This window comes from Rhinolophus ferrumequinum, chromosome 11 (genome assembly GCF_004115265.2).
Source record: "Rhinolophus ferrumequinum isolate MPI-CBG mRhiFer1 chromosome 11, mRhiFer1_v1.p, whole genome shotgun sequence".
Lineage (NCBI taxonomy): Eukaryota > Metazoa > Chordata > Mammalia > Chiroptera > Rhinolophidae > Rhinolophus > Rhinolophus ferrumequinum.
Genome location: NC_046294.1, coordinates 63,115,542 through 63,135,960, shown reverse-complemented (window position 1 = coordinate 63,135,960; position 20,419 = coordinate 63,115,542). Strand labels below are relative to the sequence as shown.

General features: G+C 36.8%; 1 pseudogene; it reads left to right on the top strand.

Annotated features, from left to right (window-relative positions):
• Window positions 1-2,965: 2,965 nt before the first annotated feature.
• LOC117029759 (Y-box-binding protein 1-like) lies at window positions 2,966-18,706 on the top strand (annotated as a pseudogene).
• Window positions 18,707-20,419: the final 1,713 nt, after the last annotated feature.

Below are 20,419 nucleotides of genomic sequence, written 5' to 3'. Positions count from 1 at the left end.
GTTCATCAAAGAATTATCTACAACAGCCAAGATATAAAAACAACCTAAGTGTCCACTGAATTGACAAAGATGATGTGATATATATATATATATATACACACATATATGTATACATATGTATATGTACATATATATGTGTGTGTGTGTGTGTGTATATATATGTCACATAAACAGAAATATGATGCAGCAATAAAAAAAAATGAAATCTTGCCATTTGCAATAACATGGATAGACCTACAGGGTATTATATTATGTGAAATAAGTCAGGTAGAGAAAGACAAATACCATACGGTTTCACTTATATGTCGAATATAAAAAATCAAAACAAATAAACAAAACATAAACAGACTCACAGAAATAGGGACTAAAGGGATGGTTACCAGAAGGGAGGGTGTGTGTGTGGGGGGGTTGGTCTAAAGGGGAAGGGGAATATAGTCCATAATATTGTGATAAGTGTGCATGGTGACAGATGATTACTAGAATTAGTGGGGTCGTCACAGTGTAAGGTATGGAAAAGTTGAATCACTATATTGTACACCTGAAACTAATATAACCAATTTAATATTGTATACCAACTATACTTAAATTAAAAAAAAAAAATGAAGGCAAGAAAAGGCAATTGCTGCACGCTTTTCTGTTTGTAGCTCCATTCCCTAGGGTTACTAACAGCAGGCACCTGGAGCAGCTCACATTCCACATCTGAGGCCATTCTGGGGCTGTGTTTGAAGCCACTTCTCCTCTGATCAATTGTTTGCCAGGAACATCTAGAAATCAATTCTTGGAGGGTCCAACATGGTAGCTAGCCAAACAAACCCTAACATGCTAGAATCCCCATTGAGAATAAACCTAATCTCTACTGAAGACATCTATTATATTTACTTACAGTGCAAAGATCTCAGCATCTGTCAATAGGTTGCAAGCATAAAAAGAAAAAAAAATCATATTTTCTTTTAAAATAGTTAATACATTGTTTGTTGTGCCTTTAAAAAACATAAAATCAATAAAAGCATTCTAGCATATAGTAGGCAGCGAAATAATTTGTTTCATTACATGTTAAAGTTACTATTTCCTAAAACTAAAATAAAAGAGGTGAGCTCTTCCTCCAGGTTCTATAGATTACGTATGATTTTCTGATAATTCCTCAGGGGCAAAGCATGTCACTCAGAGCTTCCCAGCTCTGTCACTTAGCCTATTTATAATATGCTGCTCAGTCCTTACCAAAAGGAGCTGAATCCACAATGCTAGAATATTAGCATATTGGATATACACTAAATTACAGTCTACTGGAAAAACAGATTATGAATTATGTTTCATCAACCCATAATTAATTCTATTGACATTCCTATAAAGCACTCAACTTCTAGGTACCGATAGGCAAATGGCTTGTATTTATTGGGTGCTGAATTAATAGCTGCTGATGAATTGACATATTCTTCAATACAGTGAATCCAATTTTTTTCTTATTAATTTCTCCAGCCTGATTTAATGTAAGACATTGCAAGTGTTTTGGTTTGAGGATGTTCTAAGCAACGCAGATCCTTTAGGTTCAGTATTTACTGACCACATTTGTCCTTTTTTATGGTAACAGATGTAAGCTCTCATCAAATTGTTGGAATGGGGTTTAAGTTTGAAGTTGTACCTGAGCTGTGCTTCATGGTACTTGTACTCTTTTTCCCTGGCGCGTGAAGTAGAATTCTCTATCATGGTTGGCTTTTGCTAATTCACAGGATATTTTATTTACTTAGTTATGCTATGCTTCTTCCCCCCACTTCCGTTTCCTTCCTTCCCAGGTACAAAATTGTCATTACAGTCAAGTGTGTTTCATTCTTCTCTCTCATTCTTGGGCTTCCCTCATCAAACCTGGTTACAAATCATATTCCTTTCAAATTGAAATTGCCTTGTAGCTCCAGGTTTTGATTTCTCCAGTGTGTGTTTTCAGCCTGTAATGAAGTTTCTAGTATATCAATGAAGGGGGTATCTGCCAAGGCTGTCACTTCTTAGTGAAATGATAGTTTGTGAGATAAGCTTAAGCAAAACAAACATATTTTCTTGCTCGGGTTTTCCAGCTGGAAAAAAAAAAGGAGGTTACTGCCATTGAACTTTAGAAATCTTAAAATTATTATGACAAGGGACTTCAAATAGTTGTTAGGTAAGATAAAGTTAGGGCAGATCCCAGGGCTTGGGCTAGTGGAAGGATGAGATGAATGGACAACACAGGGAAGGGGAGATTGAGGTGAAGATGCACGTATTTACCAGAAAGTGTGTTGACATTTCACTGTTAGCTTCTACCTTCCTATCCTTAGATAGCTTAAGAAAGTATTTCAGGGGTCATTCAGAGCAGAAAGCCAAGTGCAGGAAATTTTGGCAGGTTTTTTTTTTTTTTTTGTCTGCTGTCTCATCCCTTAACAAGTCTGTACTCTGGGCAGCTTCTATCAACTCTCTAGAGAACACAATTCCCTTCATTTCATGCAGTCATCTTCTGGCTATGGACTGACTTGAAGAGGAAAAATACCTTTAGGTTGACTTATAGGAGTTTTCTCTTGCCAGAAAAGAACTTTATACAAGGCCTTCAAATGGTGAGAGTGTAGCTGTAAATTTGGATAGAGTGGGAACCTATATTCAGTTGTTGGTTTCTATCCTCTAGTTGTAGGATCCCGGACAGAAAACTAATCCTGTCTGAACTTTCATTCAATATCTGTATAATGAAGGGATTTTAGTAAATGACCTCCAAGTGCATGACATTCATGGGTGTTTTGCAGTTTTGTGTTTACTCTCTGACTTGGTTGTGCTTGGTCTGTCTACTGTGCCACATGATCTTAAGGCCAAATTCATTCATTCATTTATTCATTCAAACAAATATTTGAGCACTTATTATGTGAAAGGTATTTCCCTGTTACACATTTAAGAAAACATATAAAGGACTGCATACAAATAAAGCACATGATGATGAGGGATAATTCACATAATGGAGGTTAGTGGAAATAGAGGGGAAAGAATTCCCAAGCTTGACAGTCAAAGTCACATTAATCTTTGCAGTAACAGCATTTTGCTTAATAAACCATGGGATCCTCTGTCCTCTTTGCACATCTTTTTTTTTAATGTATATTTTTTTCAATTACAGTTGACATACAATATTATATTAGTTTCAGGTGTACAACATAGTGGTTAAACATTTATATACCTTACTGAATGATTCCCCAAGTAAGTCTAATACCCACCTGCTACCATCCATAGTTATTACAATATTGTTCACTATGTTCTTTATGCTATAACTTACATCCCCATGCTTATTTTTTAACTACCAGTTTGTACTTCTTAGTCCCTTCCCCTTTCTAACCCAGTGCCCTAACCTCCCACCCAGCTGGCAACCATCAAAATGTTCTATTGTATCTCTGAGTTTGTTTCTGTTTTGTTTGTTTATTTGTTTTATTCTTTAGGTTCCACAGGTAAGGGAAATCACATGGCAATTGTCTTTCTCTAACTTACTCTACTCAGCACAATACCCTTTGGACCATCAATGTTTTTGCAGATGGCAAGATTTCCTTCTTTTTAATGAGTAAGTATCCCATTGTATATATGTACCACCTCTTCTTACCCATTCATCCGTTGATGGACACCCAGGTTGCCTCCATATCTTGGCCCTTGTAAATAATGCTGCAGTGAACATATGGATGCACATGTCCTTTTGAAGTAGTGTTTTGAGTTCCTTTGGATAAACACCCAGAAGTGGGATTGCTGGGTCTTTCTTTGTCTCTCTCTTCTTATACCCTTTGTTTTAAAGTATATTTTGTGTGGAATAAGTATCACAACCCCACCATTTTTTTTCTTTTCATCTTTCATTAAATATCTTTTTTCATCCCTTACGTTCACTCTGTGTGTGTTTCGATCGGAAGTGAGTTTCTTGTAGGCAGCATATGTAAGGGTCTTGTTATTGCATCTATTCAGCCACCTCATCTTTTGATTAGAGCATTTAATCCATTTACATTTAAAGTAATTTTTGATACATATGTAGTTATGGCCATTTTATTATTTACATTTTTATATTTTCCTCCTCCTCTTTCTCCTTCTTCTTCTTCCCTTCCTCCTTCCCTCCTCCTCCCCTCCTCCTCCTCCTCTTATTTCTTCTTCTCCAAAAGTCCCTCTAACATTTCTTGTAATACTTGGTTTGTTGGTGATAAACTCCTTTAGCATTTTCTTATTTGGGAAGCTCTTTATCTGTCCATGGATTCACAATGATAGCTTTGCTGCATAGAGTTATCTTGGTTTTAGGTCCTTGCTTTTCATCACCTTGAATATTTTGTGTCAATCCCTTCTTGCCTTCAAAGTTTCTATTGAGAAATCAGCTGACAGTCTTATGGGATTTCCCTTGTAGGCAACTAGGTTCTTTTCTCTTGCTGCTTTTAGGATTCTCTCTTTGTTTTTAAGCTTTAGTATTTTAATTATGGTGTATGCATATCTTGGTGTGGGCCTCTTTGGGTTCATCTTGTTTGGAACTCTGCATTTCCTGATTATATGTCTATTTCCTTTGCCAGGTTAGGGAAGTTTTTCATCATTATTTCTTCACATAAGTTTCCAATTTCTTGCTCTCTCTGTTCTCCTTTTGGTACCTCTATGATGCAAATGTTGCAATGCTTGATGTTGTCCCACAAACCCCTTAAATTATCCTCATTTTTTTTCTTTTTGCTGTTCTAATTGGGTGTTTCTGCTACCTGAACTTCCAAATTGCTGATTTGATCCTCTGCTTCATCTACTATACTGTTGATTCCATCTAATATATTCTTCATTTCAGTTATTTCTGACTGGTTCTTTCTTTAATGTTTTCTATCTCCATTTTCATATTTCCTATCTCTTTGTTGAAGTTCTTACTGAGGTCATTGAGCATCCCTATAACCAGTGTGTTGAACTCTGTGTCTGGTAGATTGGTTATCTTCATTTTGATTAGTTCTTTTTCTGACCTTTGTTCTGCTCTTTCATTTATGACATGTTTCTTCATCTCCCCATTTTGGCTGCCTCCCTGTGTTTGTTTCTATGTGTAAGGTAGGATTGCTATGTCTCCTGGTCTTCATAAAGTGTCCTTATGTAGTAGGTGTACTGTGGGGCTGAGTGGCACAGTCTCATCTCCCTGGTCACCACAGCCAGGTGCTGCAGGTTTGCCCTTGTGTGTGTTGTATGTGCCCTGCTGTTGTAGTTGAGCTTTAGTTGCTATTTGCACATCAGTGCAAAAAATTGACCGTCAAGCTGATTGATTGCGAGGACTGACCATGACTGTATTGGGGAAACTATTATGTGGGGGCTGGCCCTGTGGAGCAGGATTCAATTTAGCAGTGCTCCATTGCTGCTGAGCCCACCTGAGCCTGGGTGTGTCAGATGAGGAGGTAGCTGGCTGGTGCTCTGCTTGGTCCAAGGAGACCACAGTTCATGCTGGCCCTGGACCTCCTGGGAGGGAGCCCCGCCACTGGCCAAGTTCAGTGGCAGCCTGTACCCTGCCCAGGGCTAACTGGCAAGAGCCACAAAGCAATCCACAGATGGTAGCCACCTGTGCTGGACTTGGAGGTGCCTGGGAGAGGCCAAACCTGAACTGAGGCCAGCTGCTACTAGTGCTAGGCTTGGGGCTGCTCAGGAATAGGTACAGGGCATACTGAGGTCAGATACTGCTTCTTTGGGGTTTGTGAATCTTTGAGAGTTTTTGGAAAAGTCCATAGCATGAGCCAAGAGAAGCTGTTTGTATGGAAAATCCACTGGTAGGGGGCTTGGGTGAGTCCCCAAGTTGGGTGGGGCTGGGTCAGGGGCTGGGTCAGGGTGAACGAGGCAGGGGTGAACTGTGTTTGCCAGACTGATGGAGACTGAGATCTGGCACGAGCCTGCTTCTGTGCACTGGGAATTGGGAGGGCTCAACAAAGGAACTATGGATTTTGCCAGTACTTCTGTCTGGGAGAAAGCTGCACCTCCAGTCTTCACTCTGAGGCCAGACAGTTCACTTCCTCCCTGTGTGTCCCTGGCACCTTTTGAGTTGCTGCTCCAGTGCTGGAGCTCAGAGAGAGTGAGTCCATCAGGGAGTAAGTCTGTGTGCAGGCCCTTTAAGAGGAGCACCTGGAACTCCAGCCACTCTCTGTTTCACCCAGCCACTATCTCCACTGGTTTTCCCAGCCAGAAGTTGTGGGGACTTTTCTTTCCAGCACTGGAACTCTGAGCTGGGGAGCCTGGTATAGGGTTGGGACGCCTCACTCCATTATGGGAGGGGACCTCCACAGCTGAGATACACCTCCCAATTTTTAATTACCACATGTGGGTGTGGGACCAGCGTGTTCTTTGTCTCCACCCCTCCTATCAGTCTCGGGGTGGCTTCTTCTGTATGTTCTAATTGTAGGACTTCTGTTCAGCTAGATGTCAGGTGATTCTCAATGATGGTTGTTCTGTTGTTTAGTTGTAATTTTTATATGTTTGTGAGAGGAGATGAGCACAGTGTTTACCTACTCTACTAGTATCTTGACCAGACTTTTTTGTACATCTAAGAGTGGACACAGGTCTAGCAGTCACATTTGGGTCTCTGAAATATCTGTATAGGGACAACACTAGAAATGGCTTGGTTAACATTTTAGAAATCATTCAACTCTGTTTTTCACTTTCTCAGAGAGCAGAAGAAAGCTGTCAGTGGGTATTATTGTATCTTATTGTCTTTATACTCAGGTTATGACTGGGAGCAGAGTAATCATGATCTCTAGATACTCTTGGTCACAGCCCTGGGATTCCTGCTCTACATATTGTCTTAATGTCAGGGACAACCTAGGCTCTGCTCTGTTGTAATGCACTATAATTATCTTGTTCTTAATTTACTTGCTGCAGTTCAGTTTACTTCCGCAGAGCCTTCTTTTAATAAAGTCTTTATAAAAGGATTAGGGACTCTTGCTTTTTAGTTCTTTTCCTCTCCCTCTTTCAGTTGCTTCTTTCTCTGTTCATCCATCATTTTCTCTTTCAAAGATGAGAACTTATGGGTTTTTATTATTGGGGAAACAGTGTTTTCCCTGATTCTGGGAGAGATAAGGGGCTCTAATAGTTACTTCTCCACAGACCGTCCATGAAATCATACTGTGAACATGAATTTACAGCTTTATGGTTTTGATATGGTTATGTTCAAGGTCAGATGGGTCTGCCACATTTAAAGTGTTTATACCTACCCATCCCCCTCCACATAGTTGATGGGCTTGTCTGTAGGGCTGATAAGCTCTTGTTCTAGTGTAGTAATTAACTTCTATTATTAAATCATGGACTATTGACTCCAAAGCTTAACACCATTTACTTTGTATCTTTCTATTTTCATTAGGAAAAAAGACAATTATTGGCAATTGATGTAGCCTACATATCAGTATATGTTCTTAGAATCATTGTTACTACCCTAACATCTGCTCATGCCCAGACTGCACTTTCCCCTTATATATTACAAAGTAAGAATATTTCAAACTTCAGGCACAATGGTTTCATTGTAGTAAACATAACATTCTACATGCCCACAAAGTAAATGTTTCCATAGTCTCTATTAGAGAATAATGAGATATAGTAGTTCTAATAATGTACTAATCTTCTTAAAATTTCTCTTGCATGTTAATTAGTATTTAAGAGATTTAAAGAAAGGATGTTTTCATTAGTGCAGTATTGGCATTTGGGACATAAATGAATTTCACACATGTATAAGAAATATAGAGGAGCTAATTTACAGAAACAGCAAGAAGCTGGGACAAGTGGTTTATTTCATCAAGATGATATTTTTTTGTCTGAAGATAAATAGTTATAGATTGCAACCTTAGCATAGAAGGGGTAAAATACTCTCTGGTAAATGGCAACTTAAATAATGTGTAGCTTTAGACACTTCATTCATTCAAAAAACATTTATTTTGTGTCTAGTGTATGCAAAATCTTTGCTAAGAAATGAGGCTGTAAAGTGAATTGTCCCTTCCTTCCATGGATTTATAGATTAATAGGGAATATTGCTATGGATGCTATAATAGAGGACTGTACAGGGGAAATAGGTGATCTAAAAAAGGGGTTGGGCAAATTTACCTGAAATTAATGAGAAGCTTCAGGATGGAACCAATGCATTCACTGAGTCTGAACAGCTTAGTAGGTCATGAAGGAGACATGGCATAACCTATACAGGATGAAAATTAATCTTGATTAAATTTCAAATAAAACGAACTACCCTGGAAGCACCAAATGTGTGGTACTGGACCAGAGTATCTTTTACGTTATACAAGCATACATCATATTTTTTCATTTACTTATTTGTCAAATTATCATGCACAATTTTCAGATTATAAATTTAAAAATTAGTAAAATAGACTCTTCTGGTATATAGTTCAGCAAATTTATATCTACCAGCATAGTGACTATACAGAACAATTTTATCGTACTCAAAAAACTGCCTCATACTATAATTTCACTCCCCTTACCCCCTAAAGTCTAGTAACCACTGATCTGTACTGTATTACCATGGTTTTTGAAAATGTCATCTAAATTGAATCACTGAGCTTGCAAAGTTTTGAGACTGGTTCCTTCATTCAGTGTAATGAACTTGAGTTTAATTCAGGATCTTGTGAATATCAATAGTTTGTTCCTTTTTTATTGCCGAGTAGGATTCTTTTGTATGGATGTTTCAGTTTCCTTATCTACTCAGCTCGTGAAAGACATGGGTTGTTTTCGGTTTTTGGAGATGATGAATAGAAATTATATAAATATTCATGTACAGGTTTTTGGGTGAACATACTTTTGTTCCCTCTAAGGAAATAGTTTAAAGATTAATGAGAGATATGGTAAGTATACATGCATTAAACATTTTAAGACACTGCTCAATGGTTTTCCATAGTGGCTGTACTGTTTGGAATTCCCAAGGCAATATATGAATGCTCTGGTTGTTTCACTCTTTTGCTAGTACTTTTTGTTCTCAGTTTTTTTTTGTTGTTGTTTTAATTTTAGCTATCTTAATAGGGTAGATGGTGGTATCTCATCATAGTTTTTCTTTGTATTTAATTTTAATGAAGTTCAATTTAGCAGTTTTTTTTTCCCCTTATGGATTGTGCTTTCAGTTTCATTTCTAAGAATTATTTATTTTACTTTCATTCTGGAAAGATATTTTCACTGGACATAAAATACTGAGTTGACCACTTTTTCTTTTAGCATTTAAAAATTGTGTTACTTCCTTTTGGCCTCCATAATTTCTGATGAGAAATCTATTATAACTCAAGTTGGTTTTCCTGCATAAAAATATGCATCTTATGCTTCTAGCTTACTTTCAAATTATTTTTATTGCCTTTAGTTTCCAGCAGTTTGATATGTCTGGGCATGGATTTTTTGGGGGCAGGGGTGGTGGTAGTTACTTTGTTTAATGTTAACTGAGCTTCTGGAATCTGCTGGTTCATGTCTTTTGTCATATTTTCAGCATTGTTTCTTCAAATATTTTTTCCACACCACACTCATTCTCCTCCTATTCTAGGCTCTATTTAAAAATATATTACACTTTTTTCTTATTGTCCCATAGGTTTCTGAGGCTCTGTCCACTTAATCTTATGTATTTATTTTCCCCTATGTTGTTGAGACTGGATAATTTCTATTGCTCTATCTTCACGTTCACTGACTCCTTCCTCTTTTTTCTCCATTCAATAATTTAAAATTTTCAATGATTTAATTTTAGTTCTAAAATTTCTGTTTGGTTCTTATTTATTTAGTTCCCCCTCCTTCTTTTGCTGTGACTTTTTTTTTTCTATTAATTACAACAATGTTTATGATTGCTTGTTGGAGTAATTTTATAGTAGCTACTCTAAAGTCCTTTTTCAGGTAATTTCAAGATCTGTGGCTCCTTGGTATTGATGTTTGTTAGCTTTTCTCATAAGACTTGAAATTCTATGTATGCTGAGTAACTTTGAATTGTATCATCGATATTTTGACTATTATACTATGAATGTACATTATGATTGTATAAGTCTTATTTAAATCCTGTGGAGAATTTATTTTTGTTTTAGCATCAATCTCCTTAGTTAGGTTAAGACTGCAAGTTCTAGCCTGTCATCTATCAGATAATGGATCATATAATGGATCCATTATTAGTTCAGTTTTCAAAGACTTTGTAGTACTATTTGGATCTGTCTCCCACCTGGAGGGTGGCCTGCCTGATAGTTCAGTTTTCAAATTGTTTGGTATTTTTATTACTATCAGATCCATACATATGCAGATGAAGAATGAGCTCAGAAGTTCATAAATTATTCTGTGGTATTGCTTTCTCAAGCTCCTTCCGTTTTGCAATCTCTCTGGATGTTTCTGGTTCCCTGGGACTCTCCTTTGGGTGACATGGCCAGAAAACTGGGGCTGTGGATATTCCTTTAACCTGCGCCCTTTTATAAATACACCCATATCTAGGACAAACCAGAGATAACACAGATTGAGAAAAAAAAGCAATCGAGCATCATCTCACTTTCCTGGGACCACAGCTCCATTGGTGGAATTGACGGTTTATTCCCTTCTGGGTTTTGGCTCCCATGAGATCTTGTTACAAGGCCAGTTGTCCCCTCTGAAGTTCTATTTGGGGGGGCTGGATTGTAAGAGCATGGAGAAAAAATTGAAAAATACCAAAAGGGGGTTTCTTCATTCTATCTGAACATTAGGCATTCCTTTTCCTGCTCTTAAGTTAGAACTAGAGGGGTCTCCTACAGTGTGCCTTGTGCCCATATCCAGTTTTCCGGTGGCGCTGAATACAGGTCTAGAATACTGGAAAAATATCCTGGTAAAGAATAGGTTGGTAGTACTCTGTATTCTGGTCTTCATCCCCAACTTGCCTGCTATGACTTATTTTCCAGAGACCTCAAAGATCTGCTCCATGCATTATGTTCCGGTTTTATATCTGCATTCAGTGAGAGAGACAGAGTGAAGTGTTCTATTGCATCTTGTCCAATATTGAAATCTCATATGCTGTTTAAAAATATTTGTTATCATTGGGAGAGCTATGGAAAATTTTTCATGTCTACCAGGAACATTTATGAACTATCAATAGTTCCACCTGTCACTCAAAGTATCTTGAGTGAGGCCTGATCGCAGCAAGCTGAAAGTTTCCTATTGATGTTTTAGAAGCTACAAATTTCTTTTACTGTCATAAATTATTCCTGAACGGCACAAATAATCAGTGCTACAAAATAAATTATTCCTGAATGGCACAAACAATCAGTGCTACAAAATTGAGCAAACACTCGAGCTTGGCCTCATAATATTAGTGTATTTATAATTTTAGTAGTAAATTATGTTATTTTTTTCTCTCTTTCTTTTTAATTTTTCAGAAGAATATATATGTATGTATAAAATGTTGGTCCACATTTTATGTTTATCTTTTTTTCAGACTCCTTTTCCAGAAAGAAAAGCACAAAAATTTAGGGACTTCACAGATGTATTATGTTCATATGTTAAGAATCAGTTGAGAATCTCTGTTATGATTTACATTCTTAGACTTTTAAGTAGTCAGTCATTAAAGTCTAGTTAAAATTGAAGTTTTGACTAGAAAAAACTGAAGGAGAAATCTCGAAAATGAGTATTGCATATATTTGAAAGAGGATAATCAGACACTTTATTTTTCAAAATCTGAAGAACTATAAAATATTTTCCTGTCAAAAAGGCTACTTCTGTTCAACTTGAATATTCTACTTTCGTTGGAGATATATTCAGAGCTCTGAAGAAAAATATTTTGGGAATTTAAGTCAAAATCTTTTCACAGAGACATACAACTGATCTCTTTAAAAATCTGAGCTAAATTGTGTGACCAAATTGCTGACAGCAGCTTCTAAACCAGACAGCACATCTGCTGACCTAGAGAAAGAATGACTGGTTGGATTGGCATCTTCTTCTTCTATATTAGGTAAGGGGAATTTATAATAGTGTGTGTGATCGGAGCAAAAATTAGTGTTTTGGCTGATAGAACCATCATGTTAATGCTTTGCCTGAAAAGACTGATCTGGAAGCAATTTAGAGAGTTTGATTTACAACCAACTTTGAAAAGAATAACACATGTTCTCAAGATGTCTCAAACATGCAGTGAGTAGGGAGCTGTCCAGCCACTTAAATTTTCTTTAATCTTACAGTTTAATCAAAGATTCCCTCACAAAACTTCACCCTTGGGAGATTAGGGACACTCCTTGGAGGGCCTTAGGTCAGAAATCAATGTGTAGTTTTACTGCGATCACCACATGTACATCATGTTTGCAAAACATGTTTCAGTTTATGTGCCAGGTTGAACTTAATTGTTTCAGAACTGTGGACATCCCTAGAGAGTGAAAATCAAAAACTGTGCACAAAGTATTATCAGGGGACACAGCATGTACTGGCCTGTTTGACAATGAAATGAAAAGCATTTCTCCAACGATCCTGGGATATCCAGCAAAAGAGATTCTGGCATATAAAGAGTCTCTGCATGTTGAAGCTGAAGTGGCAGAACTAAGATTTAATAGACTAAGGCCTAAAACAAGAGCACAGTTCAAGTTGTACTATGTACCTACTGACACCTGCACAATTAAAACCATTATATGCATAGGAAGAGGGAAGGAACTTGAAGGAGTTCACTGTTTTTTACATCTGTAATTCCAGTTATAACTCATGATTTTTGCTATATTCTCATATAGCACTTATACATCTGACATTTTTCCTAAAAATAATTTTCTTTTTTATGATTGTTAATAACTCCCATTACAATACTCTCATTAATTGAAAACTAGTATGTTTGCTGGAAAAAAAATGGTAACCATATGAAGAAAAACAGGAAACTATAATAACAAAACAATGTTGTTAAACTATATTATTAAGCAGTACTGTTAAAGTACAAATGGAAATACAGATTAACAAGGATATTCAAATACTAATAAATTATATCTATTTATAAAAAAGCATTCTAAATAAAACAGAACACTTTTTCTTCTGAGATGTAGAAGTAGATGTACTTTTCCCTATTCCTCCTGCTAAATGCAGCTAAAAATATTGGACATTATATATAAAACAAACATAAGAGTCTGGAGGGTGGAGTGAAGAAGGCCAACTAGGGATCTTAGACTCAGGAAATGACACAGGGTGCCCCTGGGTTTTCTTTTGCTTCATATATACCAGACTTGGTGGTGAGGAAGTTAGCAACCTGAAAACACCAACAGGTGCTAATTAAAAAATCCCTAACCAAAGCCTCCTCCTTTTAATCAAATGGTCAAGGAAAGGGACAGCTTAGAAAGGCAGAAAACATTTAGATAAAAACTATGCCACTCTAGCCAAACACAAGAGAAACTGGCCACACCCCTGCATATATCAGCAAAGGCAGTGGGGAACCTAGACTTCTACCCTTGTGAGGCTGTAACAAGGTGCTAGTCAACCTTACCAGGTGTCAGAAAAGCCAAATAGACAGGACTTTCATCCCTGCCAGCAGGTAATAAGCTCCCTTTCCCCCATAGTGTCAGTAGAGATCACAAAGAGAGCCTATTTTTTTACCCCTACTTTGCAGTAATGAGGCATCTCTCCTCATCCCTCCTGGGGTGGTATCAGAGGAGGCCCAGTGGGAGTCAGAATTTTTAACATCATCCACAGATAATGAGCCCACCCCCAGTGCAATGTTAGTGAAGACCACAAGAGGAACCAGAACTCCCACTTAGACCAGAAGTAATAAGGATCACATCCTTCCTTCCTCCAAGTGTCAGTGAAGGCTGATTGGGAATCCTACGTTCCTATGTTCATCTGGCAGTAACACAAATGCATGCATCCTTCTCCTGATTGAGCAATATCAGAGAAAGCCAGTTAAAACAAAAGGTTTAAATAAGATCTAGTCTCATAACATAATACAACGATCTGTAGTTTTTAATTGAAAATCACTTGTTACATGAAGAACAGGAAGATCTCAAACTGAATAATAAAAGACAATAGATGCCAACACTGAAATTACAGAAAAATTGAATTATTTGGCAAACAACATTAGGCATCCATGATAAAAATGCTTCAACAAGCAATTATGAATAACCTTGAAACGAATGAAAGACTGGATAGCCTCAGAAAAGAAGTAGAAAAATCTCAGCAAAGGAATAAAAGATATAAATAAGAGCAAGTGAAAATTTTAGAACCAGAGACTAGAATAATCAAACTAAAAAGCTAACCGTATAATGGAGGAAGCAAAGGAAAGAGTCAATGAACTGGAAGATAGTACAATCAGAACAACAGACAGAAAATAGGACAAAAATGAACAAAGCCTTGAGGACCTGTGGGACTATATAAAAAATCTAATATCCATGTAATCAGAATCCCAGAAGATGAGAAGAAAGACGATCGGGTTGGGGGTGTAGAGCCTCCCAATTTTGCCAAGACATATGAGGTCTGACAATTAAGTTCATGAACTTGTTGCAATGATGTTGCTAACATTTTTTGATATCACGGGGATTATTCATTATGAATTTGTACCAATTGGACAAACAGTTAATCAGTTGACTATTTGGAAGTGCTGAAAAGGCTGCATGAAAAAGTTAGATGACCCGGACTTTTCCCCAACAATTCATGGCTCTTGCATCACGACAATGTACCAGATCGCAAGGTACTGTCTGTGAGGCAGTTTTTAGCCAGTAAACAAATAACTGTATTGGAAAACCCTCCCTACTCACCTGATCTGGCTCCCAATTACTTCTTTCTTTACTGGAAGATAAAGGAAATATTGAAAGGAAGACATTTTGATGACATTCAGGACATCAAGGGTAATGCAATGACAGAAAAAGAGTTCCAAAATCGCTTTGAAGTGTGGACTAGGCACTGGCATCAGTGCATAGCTTCCCAAGGGGAGTACTTCGAAGGTGACCATAGTGATATTAAGCAATAGGTATGCAGCACTTTTTTCTAGGATGAGTTCACAAACTTAATTGTCCGACCTCATATAAACCTACAGATTCAAGGACTTGAGTGAAATAAGGCAATCAGAGAAAGACAAATACTGTACACACTCACTTGTATGTGGGATTTAAAAAAAGTCGAACTCATAGAACCAGAAAGTAGAATGGTGGTTGCCAGGGGCTTTGTTGGTGGTGGTACTGATGGTGGTGGTAGAAATGGGGAGATGTTGGTCAAAGTGTACAAACTTTCTATTATACGATGAATAAGTTCTGGGGACCTAATGTACAGCATGGTGATTATAGTTAGCAATACTGGATTGTATACTTGAAAGTTACTAAGAGAGCAGAACTTAAATATTCTCATTGTATAAAAAAAGTGGTAACTATTTGAAGGGGTGGATGTGTTAACTTGATTTTAGTAATCATTTCATAATGACTTTAGTAATCATTTATATATATATATATATATATATATATATTAAAACATCATATTGTATACCTTAAAAATAATACATTTAAAGAAAAGAAACTTGAGTGGACCTCAAACATATAAACCCAAAGATATCCATGCTAAGACACATCATATTTAAACTTGTAAAAACTGAAAATAGAGAAAAAAATTTGAAACCAGCCAGAGAAGAATAACATTTTATTTATGGGGGAAAGCAATTTGAGTGGCAGCGGATTTCTCATTAGAAACTGGAGGCCAAAGGAGGTGGCACCATATTTTTCAAGTACTAACAGAAAAGAACTGCCAACCGAGTTCTTGTATACAGTGAAAATAACCTTCAGGAATGAAAGGGAAATCAAGACATTTTCAGACGAAAAAAACTAAGAGAACTTGTTGCTGAGAGTTGTACTACAAAAGACTGGCTAAAGGAAATTCTGTAAACAGAAAGGAAATGAAAGAAGTATGAACTTAGGAAGCTCAAAAAAGAGAAACGTGATATACCAAAATATGGGTTAATACAATAGGCTTTCCTTCTCCTCTTGATTTTTTAAAATTATGTTTGACAGTTGAAGCAAAAATTATTACACAATGTGATATAGTTCTAAATGAACATAGAGGAAACATCTAATAAAATTATAATATAAATAAGGGAGATAAAAGGGAGGTAAAGGAAGGTAAGGTTTTTATATTTCACTTTAACTGATAAAATCATGACCCCAGCAGATCACTCATGTGTATATAATGTAATATCTGGAGCAACTACTAAAAGCACTATACAATGGTATGTACTCAGAATACTATTAATAAATCAAAATCAAATTGTAAAATCTATTCAAGTATCCCATAAAAAGACAGACAAAAGAAAACAGAGAAACAAAAAAAAACAGAGAGAACAGACAAAAACCAAAAAATAAAATGCCAGACTTAATGCTAAACATAGCAATAATTACATGAAACATAAATTTTCTAAATAAACCAATTATAAGACAGAAATTAGATGAATGTATTGAAAAAACCTCACACAACTATATGCTGTCTATAAGAAAACCACTTCAAATATGACAATTAGGTAGGTGGAAAATAAAAGAATGTATAAAGATATATTATGCACAGTTTCATCAAAGGAAAGCAGGACCAGTTATATTAATATCAGGTAAAGCAGACTTCAGAGTGAAGAAAAATCAGAGACAGCCAGACATTACATAATGATAAGCAGTTCAGTCCACCAAAAGGACATAGCAATCAGAGCAGAAATATGAATAAAACAAAAACTGATAGAGCTGAAAGGAGAAATAGACAAATCAATAACTATGGTTAGAACCTTCAAGGAGGAGTAGAATAACTAAACATACAATCATCAAGGAGATAGAAGAACTCAATAACATCCACTAAAAGGATTTAGTAAACATACAGAGATCACATCACCCAGCAACAACATAATACATATTATTTTCAAGTGTATATGGATCATATATCAAGACGGACAGTATATGTTGTTTGGAATTTATAACAAATCTCAGCAAATTGCAAACAATTACAATTACAGGTTACTGTTAAAATGATAAATTTTATGTTATTTATATTTTAACGCAATTAAAAGGGAAACTTTGGAAAACTAGTAATAAAATGGTACTGCCTTAGGCTGATAAAGAGTATTCGCAAAATACATACCTCATTTAAAGTGAGGAAAGTTGTTGCCCTTTGAGAGTAGTAAATAGAAAAGAGTAAAAGAACAAACAGCTTAGGGAAGGCAGACTTCTTAATGTGGGTTCTTACAATGCAAATGTTTCAGTTTATGGAAATTCATGAAGCTGCACAGATAGGATATGTGCACTTTAGGTATATTACATTTCAATAATAAACACTAAATGCCTAAATATTTGAACAGGGTGCTCCTTGACTACAATGGAATCTATGTATAAATCAGAGAAGTACATCTCAGAACATTTGGAAACTAAGGAGGACACTTCCAAATAATCCACGAGTCAAATAGGAAGTCTCAATAAACAAACAAACAAACAACAACAACAACAACAAAAGGATACACTGAACAGAATAAAAATGAAATATAACCTCAAACTTTGTGGGAAACAGCTACAGCAGTGCTGAAAGGAAAATATATGGCACTAAATGTATATGTTAGAAAAGAATCTAAAACCAGTAATTCGTGCTCTCACTTCAGTAACTTAGAAAAAGAACAAAATACCCATAGCAAGCAGAAGGGAGGGAATAATAAGAATAGAGTTCCATAGGTAGCAGAAGCGGAGAGCAGACACCCCGAGATCCCTGAGCAGACCAACGGCACCACGGGACTAGTTACCATCACACCCCGGAGGAGCCGCAGCTGGCTGGTCACCATCACCGCAACCAGGAGCAGCGAGGCTGAGACCCAGCCGCGGCCCACCCCCCACGCAGCCCCTCTGTGCTGCCCACACCAGGCCCTGCACCGCCCACAGCAAGGCAGGGAGCTGTGGCCCAGGAAACCTTACATCAGCAGCACCTGCGAGCGGGAGCGGGGACAAGGTCATTGCAAAGAAGAGTTTGGAACCGGTAAAATGGTTTAGTGTAAGAAACGGATGTGGTTTCATCAACAGGAATGACGCTAAGGAAGGTGGATTTGTACACCAGACTGCCATAAAGAAGAATAACCCCAGGAAGCACCTTCGCAGTGCAGGAGATGGAGAGACTGTGGAGTTTGATGATGTTGAAGGAGAAAAGGGTGCAGAGGCAGCACATGTTACAGGCCCTGGTGGAGTTCCAGTGCGAGGCAGCAAATATGCAGCAGACGGTAACCATGATAGACGCTATCCAAGTCACAGGGTCTCTACGGCAATTACCAGCAGAATTACCAGAACAGGGAAAGTAGGGAAAAGAATGAGAGATGGGAGAGCTCCCATCAGCACTCCAGGCCCAACAGAACCGGCCCTACTGCAGGCGATGGTTGCTACCTTATTTATTACGTGTGGAGACCCTATGGGCGTCGACCACAGTATTCCAACCCTCCTGTGCAGGGACAGAGAGAGGGAGGGTGCTGACAACCAGGGTGCAGGAGAACAAGGTAGACCAGTGAGACAGAACATGTATCAGGGCTATAGACCACGATTCCGCAGTGGCCCTCCTCGCCAAAGACAGCCTAGATAGGACAGAATGAAAGTAGATAAGGAAAATGAAGGAGATGAGACACAAGGTCAGCAGCCACCTAAACCTTGGTACCACAGTAAGAGCGTTCAATTATGGACGCACACTCCCAGAAAACCCTAAACCATAAGATGGCAAAGAGGCAAAAGCAGCTGAGAATTCGGCTGCTCCCGAGGCTGAGCAGAGCGGGGGCTTAGTCAGTGCCAGCTTACCACCTCTACCATCCTTCTGTTTAGTCATCCAATAAGAAGAAATGAATATGAAAGTCCAGCCGTAAGAAATGAACAAAAGATTGGAGCTAAAGACCTTACATGCTTGCTTTTTGCCTATTGACCAGATAACTAGAACTATCTGCATTACCTATGCAACGTTTTTTTTAAATTATTTATTATTTTTAATTATTTTTAAAATTATTATTTTTTATTATTTATTATTTTTAAATTATTATTATTATTATTATTATTATTTTTTACCTAAAGACGTCTCTTTTTGGTAATGACAAACGTGTTAAAAACAAACAAACACAAGCAAAACCCTGTTTTTTCTCAATACACTTTTAAAGGTTTTTAAATTGTTTCATATCTGGTCAAGTTAAGATTTTTAAGAATTTAATTTTTAATTTATAATAAAAGTGTACAACTTGATTTTTTCAAAAAAGTCAGCAAATTGCAAGCACCTGTTAATGAAGTTCTTAAACAATAATAATAAAAAAAATAAGAGTAGAAACCAATGAACTTAGAAACAAAAACAATAGAGCAAAACTAATAAAACAAAGAGATATCCTTTGAAAATACCAATAAAATTGATAAGCTTCTACCAAGACTTGGAAAGGAAAAAAGAAAAAAGATACAAATGATTAATATCAGAAATGAAATTGGGAGATCACTACAGATAGTACTGCAGACATCAAAAAGATAACAAGGGGATAATATATATACATACATATACATATATATATGACTATACAAATTTGAGGATTTACAGAAAATGGTCCAATTCTTCCAAAAAAAAAAAAAAATCCTCAAACCCTACCAGAACAACTCAACCAATAGGTAATAAATATGAAGTACCTTATAATTATTAAGGAAATTGAATTTATAATTATAATATTCTCCAAAAGGAAATGTTCGGGTCTAGGTGGTTTCCCCGGAGCAGTCTGTCAAGAATTTATGGAAGAATGAACAGCACTTCTACACATTCCACCACCCCCCACCTTCCCCCACACACACACACAAAAGAAGAAGAAATATTTCCCAACTGGTTTTATAAAACTAGTATTAGCCTGATATGAAAGCCAGACAAAGACAGTACAAAATAAGAAAACTACAAATCAATATCATTTATGAATATAGGTGTAAAATTCTTTAGCAAAAGATTAGCAAAGGAATTTAGCAAAATACAAAAAGAATTATGCAAACTGACCAAGTAGTTTATTCCATTGATGCAAAGCTGGTTCAATATTCAAAGTCAATTGGTACAATTTATCATATCAACAGGCTGAAGAAAAAGAAATCAATGATTATATCAATCAATGCAAAGAAAGCATTTAACAAAATTAACCACTCACTTTTGATAAGTTGTATTAGAAAAATAGGAATAAAGTGGTAGTTTTCTCAACTTGATAAAGAACATCTTAAAAAAAATCTAGCTAACATTATGCTTAGTGGTAAAAAACTGAATGTGCTTCCACTAAGATTGGGACTAAGACAAAGATGTTTACTTTAATCATTCTTATTCAACATAGTGCTGGAAGTTCTATCCAGAGTAATAAGACAGAAAAGAAAAGGAATGTTGATAGAAGAGAAAGAAATAAAATTTTCCCTATTTGTAAATGGCGTAATTTTCTATGTAGAAAATCCCAAAGAACACACCCCCCCCCGAAAAAACAAAAACAAAACAAAAAAACAGCAAAAATACATGTCCTAAAACTAGTAAGTGATTTCAGCAAGGTTGCAGGACA